Below are 13532 nucleotides of genomic sequence, written 5' to 3'. Positions count from 1 at the left end.
GTTCATTTGGTTTTGACCTCCTTCATTTGGCAGGGATAAAGGAAACCTGAGGAAATAGGTCCTAAGCAAGAGATACATTGTCCAAAGCCATAAAATCAGTTAGTGGAAGGGCTGCTTGACCATATTCCACAACCACCTTGTATTCAACTTTTACTTGGAATTGGCACTATGGTAAGTGCTTTCTTTCCTTCTTTTTTTTCCTTTTTTAAATCCATTATATCCTTTATTTCTAACATATTTTATTTTTTTAACATCTTTAATGGCGTATAATTGCTTTACAATGGTGTGTTAGTTTCCACTTTATAACAAAGTGAATCAGCTATACATATACACATATCCCCATATCTCCTCCCTCTTGCATCTCCCTCCCACCCTCCGTATCCCACCCTTCTGGTGCTCACAAAGCACTGAGCTGATCTCCCTGTGCTATGCGGCTGCTTCCCACTAGCAATCTATTTTACACATGGTATTGTATATATGTCCATGCCACTCTCTCACTTCGTCCCAGCTTAAACTTCCCACTCCCCGTGTCCTCAAGTCCATTCTCTATGGCTGTGTCTTTATTCCTATCCTGCCCCTAGGCTCTTCATAACCTTTTTTTTTTTTTTTAGATTCCATATATATGTGTTAGCATACGGTATTTGTTTTTCTCTTTCTGACTTACTTCATTCTGTATGACAGACTGTAGGCCCATCCACTTCACTACAAATAATTCAATTTCATTTCTTTTTATGGCTGAGTAATATTCCGTTGTATATATGTGCCACATCATCTTTATCCATTCATCTGTTGATGGACACTTAGGTTGCTTCCATATCCTGGCTATTGTAAATAGAGCTGCAATGAATATTGGGGTACATGACTCTTTTTGAATTATGGTTTTCTCAGGGTATATGCCCAGTAGTGGGATTGATGGTTCATATGGTGGTTCTATTTTTAGTTTTTTAAGGAACCTCCATACTGTTCTCCATAGTGGCTGAATCAATTTACATCCCCACGAACAGTGCAAGAGGGTCCCCTTTTCTCCACACCCTCTCCAGCATGTACTGTTTGTAGATTTTTTGATGATAGCCATTCTGACTGGTGTGAGGTGATACCTCATTGTAGTTTTGATTTGCATTTCCCTAATGATTAATGATGTTGAGCAACCTTTCATGTGTTTATTGGCAATCTGTATATCTTCTTTGGAGAACTGTCTATTTACATCTTCTGCCCATTTTTGGATGGGTTGTTTGTTGTTTTGATATTGAGCTGCATGAGCTGCTTGTAAATTTTGGAGATTAATCCTTCGTTAGCTGCTTCATTTGCAAATACTTGCTCCAATTCTGAGTGCTGTATTTTCGTCTTGTTTATGTTTTCCTTTGCTGTGCAAAAGCTTTTAATTTTCATTAGGTCACATTTGTTTATTTTTGTTTTTATTTCCATTTCTCTAGGTGGTGGGTCAAAAAGGATCTTGCTGTGACTTATGTCATAGAGTGTTCTGCCTATGTTTTCCTCTAAGAGTTTATAGTGTCTGGCCTTACATTTAGGTCTTTAATCCATTTTGAGTTTATTTTTGTGTATGGTGTTAGGGAGTGTTCTAATCTCATTCTTTTATGTGTAGCTGTCCAGTTTTCCCAGCACCACTCATTGAAGAGGCTGTGTTTTCTCCATTGTATATTCTTGCCTCCTTTATCAAAAATAAGGTGACCATATGTGCATGGGTTTATCTCTGGGCTTTCTATCCTGTTCCATTGATCTATATTTCTGTTTTGTGCCAGTACCATACTGTCTTGATGACTGTAGCTTTGTAGTATAGTCTGAAGTCAGGGAGTCTGATTCCTCCATCTTCGTTTTTCTTTCTCAAGATTGCTTTGGCTATTCAGGGTCTTTTGTGTTTCCATCCAAATTGTGAAATGTTTTGTTCTAGTTCTGTGAAAAATGCCAGTGGTAGTTTGATAGGGATTGCACTGAATCTGTAGATTGCTTTGGGTAGTATAGTCATTTTCACAATGTTGATTCTTCCAATCCAAGATCATGGTATATCTCTCCATCTGTGTGTATCTTCTTTAATTTCTTTCATCAGTGTCTTATAGTTTTTTGCATAGAGGTCTTTTGTCTCCTTCGGTAGGTCTATTCCTAGGTATTTTATTCTTTTTGTTGCAATGGTAAATGGGAGTGTTTCCTTAATTTCTCTTTCAGATTTTTCATCATTAGTGTACAGGAATGCACAAGATTTCTGAGCATTACTTTTGTATCCTGCTACTCTACCAAACTCATTGATTAGCTCTAATAGTTTTCTGGTAGCATCTTTAGGATTCTCTATGTATAGTATCATGTCATCTGCAAACAGTTACAGCTTTACTTCTTCTTTTCTGATTTGAATTCCTTTTATTTCTTTTTCTCCTCTGATTGCTGAGGCTAAAACTTCCAGAACTATGTTGAAAAATAGTGGTGAGAGTGGACAACTTTGTCTTGTTCCTGATCTTAGAGGAAATGGTTTCAGTTTTTCACCACTGAGAACTATGTCGGCTGTGGGCTTGTCATATATGGCCTTTATTATGCTGAGGTAAGTTCCCTCTATGCCTACTTTCTGGAGTGTTTTTATCATAAATGGGTGTTGAATTTTGTTGAAAGCTTTTCCTGCATCTATTGAGATGATCATACGGTTTTTCTCCTTCAGTTTTTTAATATGGTTTATCACATTGATTGATTTGCATATATTGAAGAACCTTGCATTCCTGGGATAAACCCCAGGATAATCCTTGATAAACCCCAGGATTTATGTATGATCCTTTTAATGTGCTGTTGGTTTCTGTTTACTAGAATTTTGTTGAGGATTTTTGCCTCTATGTTCATCAGTGATATTGACCTGTAGTTTCCTTTCTTTGTGACATCTTTGTCTGGTTTTGGTTTCAGGGTGATGGTGGCCTTGTAGAATGAGTTTGGGAGTATTCCTCCCTCTGTTATATTTTGGAAGATTTGAGAAGGATAGGTGTTAGCTCTTCTCTAAATGTTTGATAGAATTCACCTGTGAAGCCGTCTGGTCCTGGGCTTTTGTTTGTTGGAAGATTTTTAATCACAGTCTTAAATTCAGTGCTTGTGATTGGTCTGTTTATATTTTCTATTTCTTCCTGGTTCAGTCTCGGAAGTTTGTGCTTTTCTAAGAATTTGTCCATTTCTTCCAGGTTGTCCATTTTATTGGCATTTATTTGCTTGTAGTAATGTCCCATGATCCTTTGTATTTCTGCAGTGTCAGTTGTTACTTCTCCTTTTTCATTTCTAATTCTATTGATTTGAGTCTTCTCCCTTTGTTTCTTGATGAGTCTGGCTACTGGTTTTTCAATTTTTTTTTTATCTTCTCGAAGAACCAGCTTTTAGTTTTATTGATCTTTGCTATCGTTTCCTTCATTTATTTCAGATCTGATCTTCATGATTTCTTTCCTTCTCCTAAATTTGGGATTTCTTTGTTCTTCTTTCTCTAATTGCTTTAGGTTGTTTATTTGAGATGTTTCTTGTTTCTTGAGGTAGGATTGTATTGCTATAAACTTCCCTATTAGAACTGCTTTTGCTGCATCCCATAAGTTTTGGGTCATCGTGTTTTCATTGTCATTTGTTTCTAGGTATGTTTTGAGTTCTTCAGTGATCTCTTTGTCATTTAGTAGTGTATTGTTTAACCTCCATGTGTTTGTATTTTTTACAGATTTTTTCCTGTAATTGATATCTAGTCTCATAGCACTGTGGTCGGAAAAGATACTTGATACAATTTTAATTTTCTTTAATTAAATGAGACTTGATATGTGACCTAAGATATGATTTATTCTGGAGAATGTCCATGAGCACTTGAGAAGAAAGTGTATTCTGTTGTTTTAGGATGGAATGTCCTATAAATATCCATTAAGTCCATCTTGTTTAATGTATCATTTAAAGTTTGTGTTTCCTTATTTATTTTCATTTTGGATGATCTGTCCATTGGTGAAAGTGGGGTGTTAAAATCCCCTACTATGATTGTGTTACTGTCGATTTCCCCTTTTATGGCTGTTAGTATCTGCCTAATGTACTGAGGTGCTCCTATGTTGGGTGCATAAATATTTACAATTGTTATATCTTCTTCTTGGATTGATCCCTTGATCATTATGTAGTGTCCTTCTTTGTCTCTTGTAATAGTCTTTATTTTAGAACCTATTTTGTCTGGTATGAGAAATGCTACTCCAGCTTTCCTTTGAGTTCCATTTGAATGGAATATCTTTTTCCATCCCCTCACTTTCAGTCTGTACGTGTCCCTAGGTCTGAAGTTGGTCTCTTGTAGACAGCATATGTATGCATCTTTTTTATGTATCCATTCAACCAGTCTATGTCTTTTGGTTGGAGCATTTAATTCATTTACATTTAAGGTAATTATCGATATGTATGTTCTTATTACCATTTTCTTAATTGTTTTGGGTTTGCTATTGTAGGTCTTTTCCTTTTCTTGTGTTTCCTGCCTAGAGAAGTTCCTTTAGCATTTGTTGTAAAGCTGGTTTGGTGGTGCTGAATTCTCTTAGCTTTTGCTTGTCTGTAAAGGTTTTAATTTCTCCATCGAATCTGAATGAGATCCTTGCTGAGTAGAGTATTCTTGGTTGTAGGTTTTTCCCTTTCATCACTTTGAATATGTCCTGCCACTCCCTTCTGTCTTGCAGAGTTTCTGCTGAAAGATCAGCTGTTAACCTTATGGGGATTCCCTTGTATGTTATTTGTTGTTTTTCCCTTGCTGCGTTTAATATTTTTTCTTGGTGTTTAATTTTTGATAGTTTGATTAATATGTGTCTTGGCGTGTTTCTCCTTGGATTTATCTTGTATGGGACTCTCTGCACTTCCTGGACTTGATTGACTATTTCCTTTCTTATATTAGGGAAGTTTTCAACTAGAATCTCTTCAAATATTTTCTCAGTCCCTTTCTTTTTCTCTTCTTCTTCTGGGACCCTTATAATTTGAATGTTGGTGCATTTAATGTTGTCCCAGAGGTCTCTGAGACTGTCCTCAATTCTTTCATTCTTTTTTCTTTATTGTGCTCTGCAGTAGTTATTTCCACTATTTTATCTTCCAGCTCACTTATCTGTTTTTCTGCCTCAGTTATTCTGCTATTGATTCCTTCTAGAGAATTTTTAATTTCATTTATTGTGTTGTTCATCATTGTTTGTTTGCTCTTTAGTTCTTCTAGGTCCTAGTTAAACGTTTCCTGTATTTTCTCCAATATATTTCTAAGATTTTGTATCATCTTTACTCTCATTACTGTGAATTCTTTTTCAGGTAGACTGCTTATTTCCTCTTCATTTGTTTGGTCTGATGGGTTTTTACCTTGCTCCTTCATCTGCTGTGTGTTTCTCTGTCTCCTCATTTTGCTTAACTTACTGTGTTTATGGTCTCCTTTTCGCAAGCTGCAGGTTCACAGTTCCTGTTATTTTTGGTGTCTGCCCCCAGTGCCAAGGTTGGTTTAGTGTGTTGTCTAGGCTTCCTGGTGGAGGGGACTGGTTCCTGTGTTCTGGTGGATGAGGCTAGCTCTTGTCTTTCTGGTGGGCAGGACTGCATCTGGTGGTGTGTTTTGGGGTGCCTGTGACCTTATAATGATTTTAGGCAGCCTCTCCATTGATGGGTGGGTTTGTGTTCCTGTCTTGCTCGTTGTTTGGCATCGGGTGCCAAGCACTCTATCTTGCTGGTCGCTGAGTGGAGTTGAGTCTTAGCGTTGAGATGGAGATCTCTGGGAGAGCTTTCATCATTTGATATTACGTGGAGCCTGGAGGTCTCTGGTGGACCAATGTCCTGAACTTGGCTCTCCCACCTCAGAGGCACAGGCTTGACACCCAGCCAGAGCACCAAGACCCTGTCAGCCACATGGCTCAGAAGAAAAGGGAGAAAAAAGAGAAAGAAATGAAGTAAACAAAATAAAATAATTAAAATAAAAAAATAAAAAGTAATGAAAAAAAACTGTCAGAACCCTAGCACAAATGCTAAAAGCAAAGTTATACAGACAAAATCACACAATGAATCATACACATACACACTCACAGAAGGAGAAAAAGGAAAAAAAATATATATATATATATATATACATATGTACAAATAAAGAGGAAGAGAGCAACCAAATCAATAAACAAATCTACCAGTGATAATAAACTCTAAGTACTAAACTAACATAAACATAAAACCAGAAACAAATTAGATGCAGAAAGCAAACCCCAAGTCTACAGTTGCTCCCAAAGCCCACTGTCTCAATTTTGGGATGATTCGTTGTCTATTCAGTTATTCCACAAATGCAGGGTATGTCAAGTTGATTGTAGAGATTTAATCTGCTGCTCCTGAGGCTGCTGGGAGAAATTTCTATTTCCAGTCTTTGTTTGCACAGCTCCTGGGGTTCAGCTTTGGATTTGGCTCCGCCTCTGCATGTAGGTCGCCTAAAGGCGTCTGTTCTTCGCTCAGACAGGACAGGGTTAAAGTAGCAGCTGATTAGGAGGCTCTGGCTCACTCAGGCTGGGAGGAAGGAGGGGTACGGAATGCGGGGTGAGCCTGCGGTGGCAGAGTCTGGCATGACGTTGCAACAGCCTGAAGCACACCGTGGGTTCTCCCGGGGAAGTTGTCCCTGGATAACAGGACCCTGGCAGTGGCGGGCTGCACAGGCTCCCAGGAGGGGAGGTGTGGATAGTGACCTGTGTTTGTGCACAGAATTCTTGGTGGCTGCAGCAGCAGCCTTTGTGTTTCTTGCCTGTCTCTCGTGTCCGTGCTGATAGCCGTGGCTCGCACCCATCTCTGGAGCTCGTTTAGGTGCTGCTCTGAACCCCCTCTCCTCGTGCATCCTGAAACAATGGTCTCTCGCCTCTTAAGCAGTTCCAGGCTTTTTCCTGGACTCCCTCCTGGCTAGCTGTGGCACACTAGCCCCCTTCAGGCTGTGTTCACACAGCCAACCCCAGTCCTCTCCCTTGGGTCTGACCTCTGAAGACCAAGCCTCAGCTCCCAGTCTTCTCCTGCTCCAGTGGGTGAGCAGACAAGCCTCTCGGGCTGGTGAGTGCTGGTCAGCACCTATCCTCTGTGTGAGAATCTCTCCGCTTTGCCCTCTGCACCCCTGTTGCTGTGTTCTCCTCTGTGGCTCCAAAGCTTCCCCCACCCCCGCCACCCCCGTCTCCGCCAGTGAAGGGGCTTCCTAGTGTGTGGAAATTTTTCCTCCTTCACAGCTCCCTCCCAGAGGTGCAGGTCCTGTCCCTATTCTTTTGTCTCTGTTTTTTTCTTTTTTCTTTTGCCCTACCCAGGTACTTGGGGAGTTTCTTGCCTTTTGGGAAGTCTGAGGTCTTCTGCTAGCATTCAGTAGGTGTTCTGTAGAGGTTGTTCCACATGTAGATGTATTTCTGATCTATTTTGGGGGAGGAAAGTGACCTCCACATCTTACTCCTCTGCCATCTTGAAGGTCTCCCCTGGTAAGTGCTTTCTAAGTGGAGCTCTCTTAACGACCAACTTTTCTTTTCAAGAATCCTCCTGCCAGTATGTTGAGACTGGGTTATCACATTTCATCACTTCCAATTCCACCCTTAACTAACCTGGAATCGGATAAACATCAAGAGAAAAGAATCTATGTGAAGGTGACATTTTTATTGTTTCAATGGCTGATGAACTAAATAAAACAGAAAATTTGAAACAAGCTTAGGAAAAAAGGTCCCCTGAATTAAAGTCAATATTTTCCTCATCATCTAAGTTTGATCTATGTAAGAACCTAGAGTGAGGAATTGAAAGGTCTAAAACAATGAATGCCAGAAAGGAGATTTCAACATAAATTTTAAAAAATTGATTAAAAGGCTTAGCCTTATGTAAATCAGCCCTGAAATTATTTAATAAAAAGGTCTTTGAAGGGAACCCTAATGGTCCCACTTAAAGGACCAGGCATGACAGATGACAGTCAAAAATGATGGGTCGAAAAGTGTAACCTGTGTGTTTTGCTGCTTTGGAGGGTGTTCACCCACAAATGAATGAAATAATGGAATCCTGTGGCCCTTGAATATCATCTATGTTTACCCATTGAATCGTCTTCATTCAGGCTCAGCATGGATAATTCCATTGGAAAGGGACTTAAAAGCTTTTATTCTAGGCAGCCACTAAATTTCATTTTTTTTTTTTGCTATTGTTACTTTTTTAAAAACAATTTTTACTTTTCATTCTGGTTTTAACAGCTCATTTTTTTCAAAAAGTATTTATTATATTATCCAAACGCATCTCTTTGGGACTTCGAGTCTGGCTGTGTGGTGTCATGAATGTAACGTTTCAGTGAAAATATCTCTGGGTCCAAAATCCACCTGAGCAAACCTGAATAGGCTGACTTAAAACTCTCTGATCATCATTTTCCTCACCTGTAAAATGAGGATAATAAAATGAACCTTGCAAGGTTGTCAATAAGGATTACATGAGGTAGCATAAATTATGGATAAATGGTGTATGTAACAGGTATATAGTAATAAATATCCCCCCCAATCTTCTCTCTCTTACACACACACACACACACACACACACACACACTAATGTGTGGTTTTACTCCTATCTTCTTTTCCCATGTAACACCCAACTAACTATTGGCAGGCATGGGCTATTTTGCCAGGTTAAACACTATGTTGTTTTGACTGTCTCATATTCCCTCAATACCTAGGTCTCCTCAGGGTTTCCACCAATTTTCTAATATCTTTCTCAAAGAAGTGGACATAATTTTCAACAGTGGGTTAACTAACAGAGAAAGGGATATTTAATAGGGAACTTTGCATTAATTCAGCCTAAAATACATCAAAGTCTGGTAGCTCACTGCATCCAGGAAGAGCACAGTCAATCTGTAACTTGGGGCAGTCAAAAAGATAGTCAGTATCATGCTGTCCCTTGGACATGGCCTGACATGGTCAGAGTTGACTGCCCACTGTCCACATTACACAATTAAAAGCACAAAACCTACCATTTCTGAATCGGAATCAACCATACACTTGTGTTCCCTACTTACTTCCTCTGGCACATATCTCTGTTGGTTTTAAAGACTTTGTCTAGCCTCCAGATTCCTTTGGTATATAAAGTAGTATTTTTCAGATGAGCTTTTAACCGAATGAAAGGAATCTATAACAGATGAGCCCAATTTCTCTTAAGTCAAACATAGATTTTAGAAATAAGGAACTAAATGTTTTGTCCAAAACTTGAAGTATAATTTTACTAGTTTTTCAGCCTAGAAATGATGAAGTTTTCTTTATGGTTGGAGAAAACTGTACACTATGTCAATAGATCCAGGCAAAGAGTCTGGGAAATCATAGATTCCTTTTGGGCTATAATTCTATACTTGTTCAGTGACTGCTTATCTTCCAATTCATTGGCATGAACATTCTCAAAGTTGAAGTTATTTAAGGAAGGAGATCACTTCCTTTGAGAGACTGGATAAACCAATATGAAGTCACAATGATAAAATAATATAAATCAAGCCAAAAATTAGTTATGGTAGCCATGCCAAACCTACTTATGGCTTCAGATGTGGGACCACCACAGATAATGCAAATATCTTGAAAATATCCACTGGACATCATGTGTCAACTTCAGATCAGAACAGTAATAGAAGCTTTCCAATGAGAAGAACTTTTTTTTTAAATTTAATTTATTTATTTATTTATGGCTGTGTTGGGTCTTCGTTTCTGTGCGAGGGCTTTCTCTAGTTGCGGCAAGCGGGGGCCACTCTTCATCGCCTTGCGCGGGCCTCTCACTATTGCGGCCTCTCTTGTTGCAGAGCACAGGCTCCAGATGCGCAGGCTCAGCAATTGTGGCTCACGGGCCTAGTCGCTCCGCGGCCTGTGGGATCTTCCCAGACCAGGGCTCGAACCCATGTCCCCTGCATTGGCAGGCAGACTCTCAACCACTGCGCCACCAGGGAAGCCCGAGAAGAACTTTCTTGATCAGAGCTCACTCATCAGTCTCACTGTTAACTCTGGCAGCAGTGAGTTTGAACATCATCATCTCTCGTCTCCCTCTATCATTCCCCAATCTGGTCAACACATTTCTTCTCTGAGCCATGAATGCACCTTCCATTTTGATCACACAGGGGCTCTCATTGCCTGTTCACTTCTCTTCTGCACCAAACTGAGAGTTCTGGAAGAACTGAGGCCATATCTGATTTGTTGCTGCCTCCCCAAGGGTCTGAAACATAGCAGTTGCCCAGTAAATGTTGAATGCATTTTTTAAGTGAATGAATGTTCCTGAGAACCTGGAGAAAGCCTGTCTATTTCTTATCCTTAGAATGTGAACTCCAAAAGTTGAATGCTTTATCCGTTCACCTAGCACACTGTAGATCATAGCACAGAAGCTCAGTAAATATCCAGTTAGGCTATTGTGATTTTTTAAAAAAAGGACAGATGAAATGAAATGCACAGAGGCAGGGTAAGAAGAATATTATGTAACACCTTCTGAGGAACAGTTGACAAACGGGATGCAATGACAGGGAGAAGATCAATGCAGCATCTGGTCATCCTACCATGCGTGGGTCGGTTTGCATAAAGGTACTTGCATACGTGGCCCAAAGATGCAGGCCTGAAAATTTAAGCTGGGAAAAGACACATACAGTAAAGCAAACCAGGCAAGGTTTTGGATGCAGGCAGACATGATTCCAACCCAACTCCCTCACTCTAGTGCATCACATGTGACCTTGAGCTTAACCTCCCTCATCCTCTGGTTTTTTAAATCTATAAACTGGGAACTGTAAGATGTGTTTTCCAAGGCTGTTATAAGAAGGAATAAGTTAAGACAAGTAATGAGCTTAACAGGAAGAAGGGCTTTAACATTATTATTGCTTTTAAGGGAAGCATGGATAATTGATGCACACACAAGTAGGACATGGGCAATAGAAACCTGCATAACAAGGCCAGACAAAATGCCATCTGTGGTCACAAAGGACAGTTGAATATGTGCTTGTGGAGACCAAAGTCTTTGATAAATCCCCCACACAAAGTCATAAATATTTCCTACCTTGTGAAATCATAATAGTTTTCAAAGAAACCAACTATGATACTAAACAGTGAAGTCCTTGGCCTCAGGTTGGGAAAGTAAAATTGGATCTTGAGAAAATCACGAAAAAACAAAAAGGGACTATTTTCACTAATATCTGAATTACTGATTTCTGAATAATAAAATATTTGAATTCCTATATTTATTGAATTTAAAATAACTTTGATTTTAAGATACACTATAATTTTATATGAAAAAAAGATACTATTACTTTATATGCTAAAAAAAAATATTGCCAATTAAATTTTGGTATGCTATAAGTAAGATGCATCTTTTTCACAGATACTGAAACATGAAAAAAAACAAATGTTCAATGAAATGCAGAGTTTAGGAATGAGGAGTCAGGAAAAAATGTGAAACACTTTATAACTAATATACTTTTGAAGTTAATTTTGACTGTGTGTGTGTGTGTTTCTGGTGGGGAAGGGGAGGTTCAAACACAGCCAGCAACTCCTCAGCAATATCCCAGCTGTTTGGTAAACGCTTTTCTTCAGAGTGAGTAGACAAATATGGAGCTCTTTTGCTTTCTTTTTTTTTAAAAGGTCATTTATTTATTTCTTTTATTTATTTTAATTGTATTTATTTTATTTTTGGCTGCGTTGGGTCTTCACCGGCGTGCGCAGGCCCTCCCCAGCTTCAGCGAGCGGGGGCCACTCCCCACCGTGGCAGCACCTACCCCCCAACCCTGCTGCGGAGCACAGGCTCCAGGCACATGGGCCTCAGCAGTTGTGGCACGTGGGCTCAGTAGTTGTGGCTCGCAGGCTCCAGAGCGCAGGCTCAGCAGCCGTAGCACATGGCCCAGCCATGTGTAATCCTCCTGGACCAGGGCCCAAACCCACATCCCCAACATTGGCAGGTGGACTCCCAACCACTGCGCCACTAGGGAAGCCCTGGAGCTCTTTTCAAAGTTCCCACCTTGCCTTCAGAATGTAAAAATTCCTTTGAGACCCAGGGAGCAAGAGCCTTCCTATCCTTCTAGAATCACAGGTGGGACACAATCTTGACACACTGATTCTGAGGTTGTATCTAGAGTTGTGATGTTTATGTTAATGCTAACAGACTTAGAGAAATGAAATGCTTTTAAATGGATTGCTCTGGGAAGGGGTGAAGCATTTGTGCTATAACTAAAATATTTAGATTCCAACACAATTAATTTTATGTGTTTCACAGAAAATTTTAGCTAGAAAATATAAATATCAAAGAGGCCATTCTCTTTCAGGCCTAGGGGTGTGTGTGTGTATGTGTGTGTGTGTGTGTGTGTGTGTGTGTGTGCGTGCGTGTGTGGTTGTGGTTGTATGTGTGGTTGTGTGTGGTTGTCTGTGTGGTTCTGTGTGCATGTGTGGAGTTCATGTGTGTGGTTGCATGTGTGTGTGGTTGTGTGTATGATTGTGTGTGTGTAGTTGTGTACATGTGGTTGTGTTATGGTTTGTGTGTGGTTGTGTGTGTGTGTGTGTGTACCCATTCATTTACTCATTTATTTAGGTTCATGTGTTTCACATTGACATGATGTAGCTCCAGTAATGCCCTGACATTTCACAGTGCTCACAGATTGCAAAACTTTTGCCTCCTTTCACCTCTCCTTTTATTTGATACTTTTAGGATAAAGAAAAATATCTGTCAGTGAATTGTTTGGGTATGGATAGAATTTCATTTCACTGATCATTTCTAATTATGTTTGTTTTAATTTAGGAAGACTTTGAACAAAACTAGAGTTCCACAGAAACAAACAACAGGACAGTGTGAAATCAAAACCTGGGATGTACTATGTAACACCTGCTCTACCTTAGCAGGACCTGTTTGACTCATGAAGGCCTCTGTGAATTTCAATATCTCACATAAAGTGGCTAACATTGAATCCTTGTTAGATATCAAGCATTTTGCATTAATGATCTCAGATAAATTCTCCCAATGAAGCTGTAGAGTAGGAGTTATTCCACCCATTTGTAGCAGAGAACATTTAATACAGAAAAGTTTTGTAATTTTTCCAATGTATCACAATTAGGCTGCAGTAAAGCTGAACTTCAAACTCTTTATCTCAGTGGTTTTAAAACCTATACTCTTGAAAGGTAAGCTGGGATGAAGTGAGAGAGTGGCATGGACATATATACACTACCAAATGTAAAATAGATAGCTAGTGGGGAGCAGCCACATAGCACAGGGAGATCAGCTCGGTGCTTTGTGTCCACCTAGAGGGGTGGGATAGGGAGGGTGGAAGGAAGACACAAGAGGGAGGAGATATGGGGATATATGTGTATGTATAGCTGATTCACTTTGTGGTACAGCAGAAACTAACACACCTTTGTAAAGCAATTATACTCCAATAAAGATGTTTAAAAAAAGAAAAAACCTGTGCTCTTTCTATCACCAAACTTCATCGCTCCCAGTAATCTCCTGAACTATGGGGGTGGATGTGCATCTCCCTCCTCTGCATAGTCCCTCAAGCTTCACTTTTGGAAGGAAGCTAGAAAACTTCAGCCATGTCAATGCGCCAGCCCCAAAGAGAAATTATTGGTTTA

This window comes from Eschrichtius robustus, chromosome 1, assembly GCF_028021215.1.
Source record: "Eschrichtius robustus isolate mEscRob2 chromosome 1, mEscRob2.pri, whole genome shotgun sequence".
Taxonomy (NCBI): domain Eukaryota; kingdom Metazoa; phylum Chordata; class Mammalia; order Artiodactyla; family Eschrichtiidae; genus Eschrichtius; species Eschrichtius robustus.
This window is presented reverse-complemented; position numbering follows the sequence as displayed.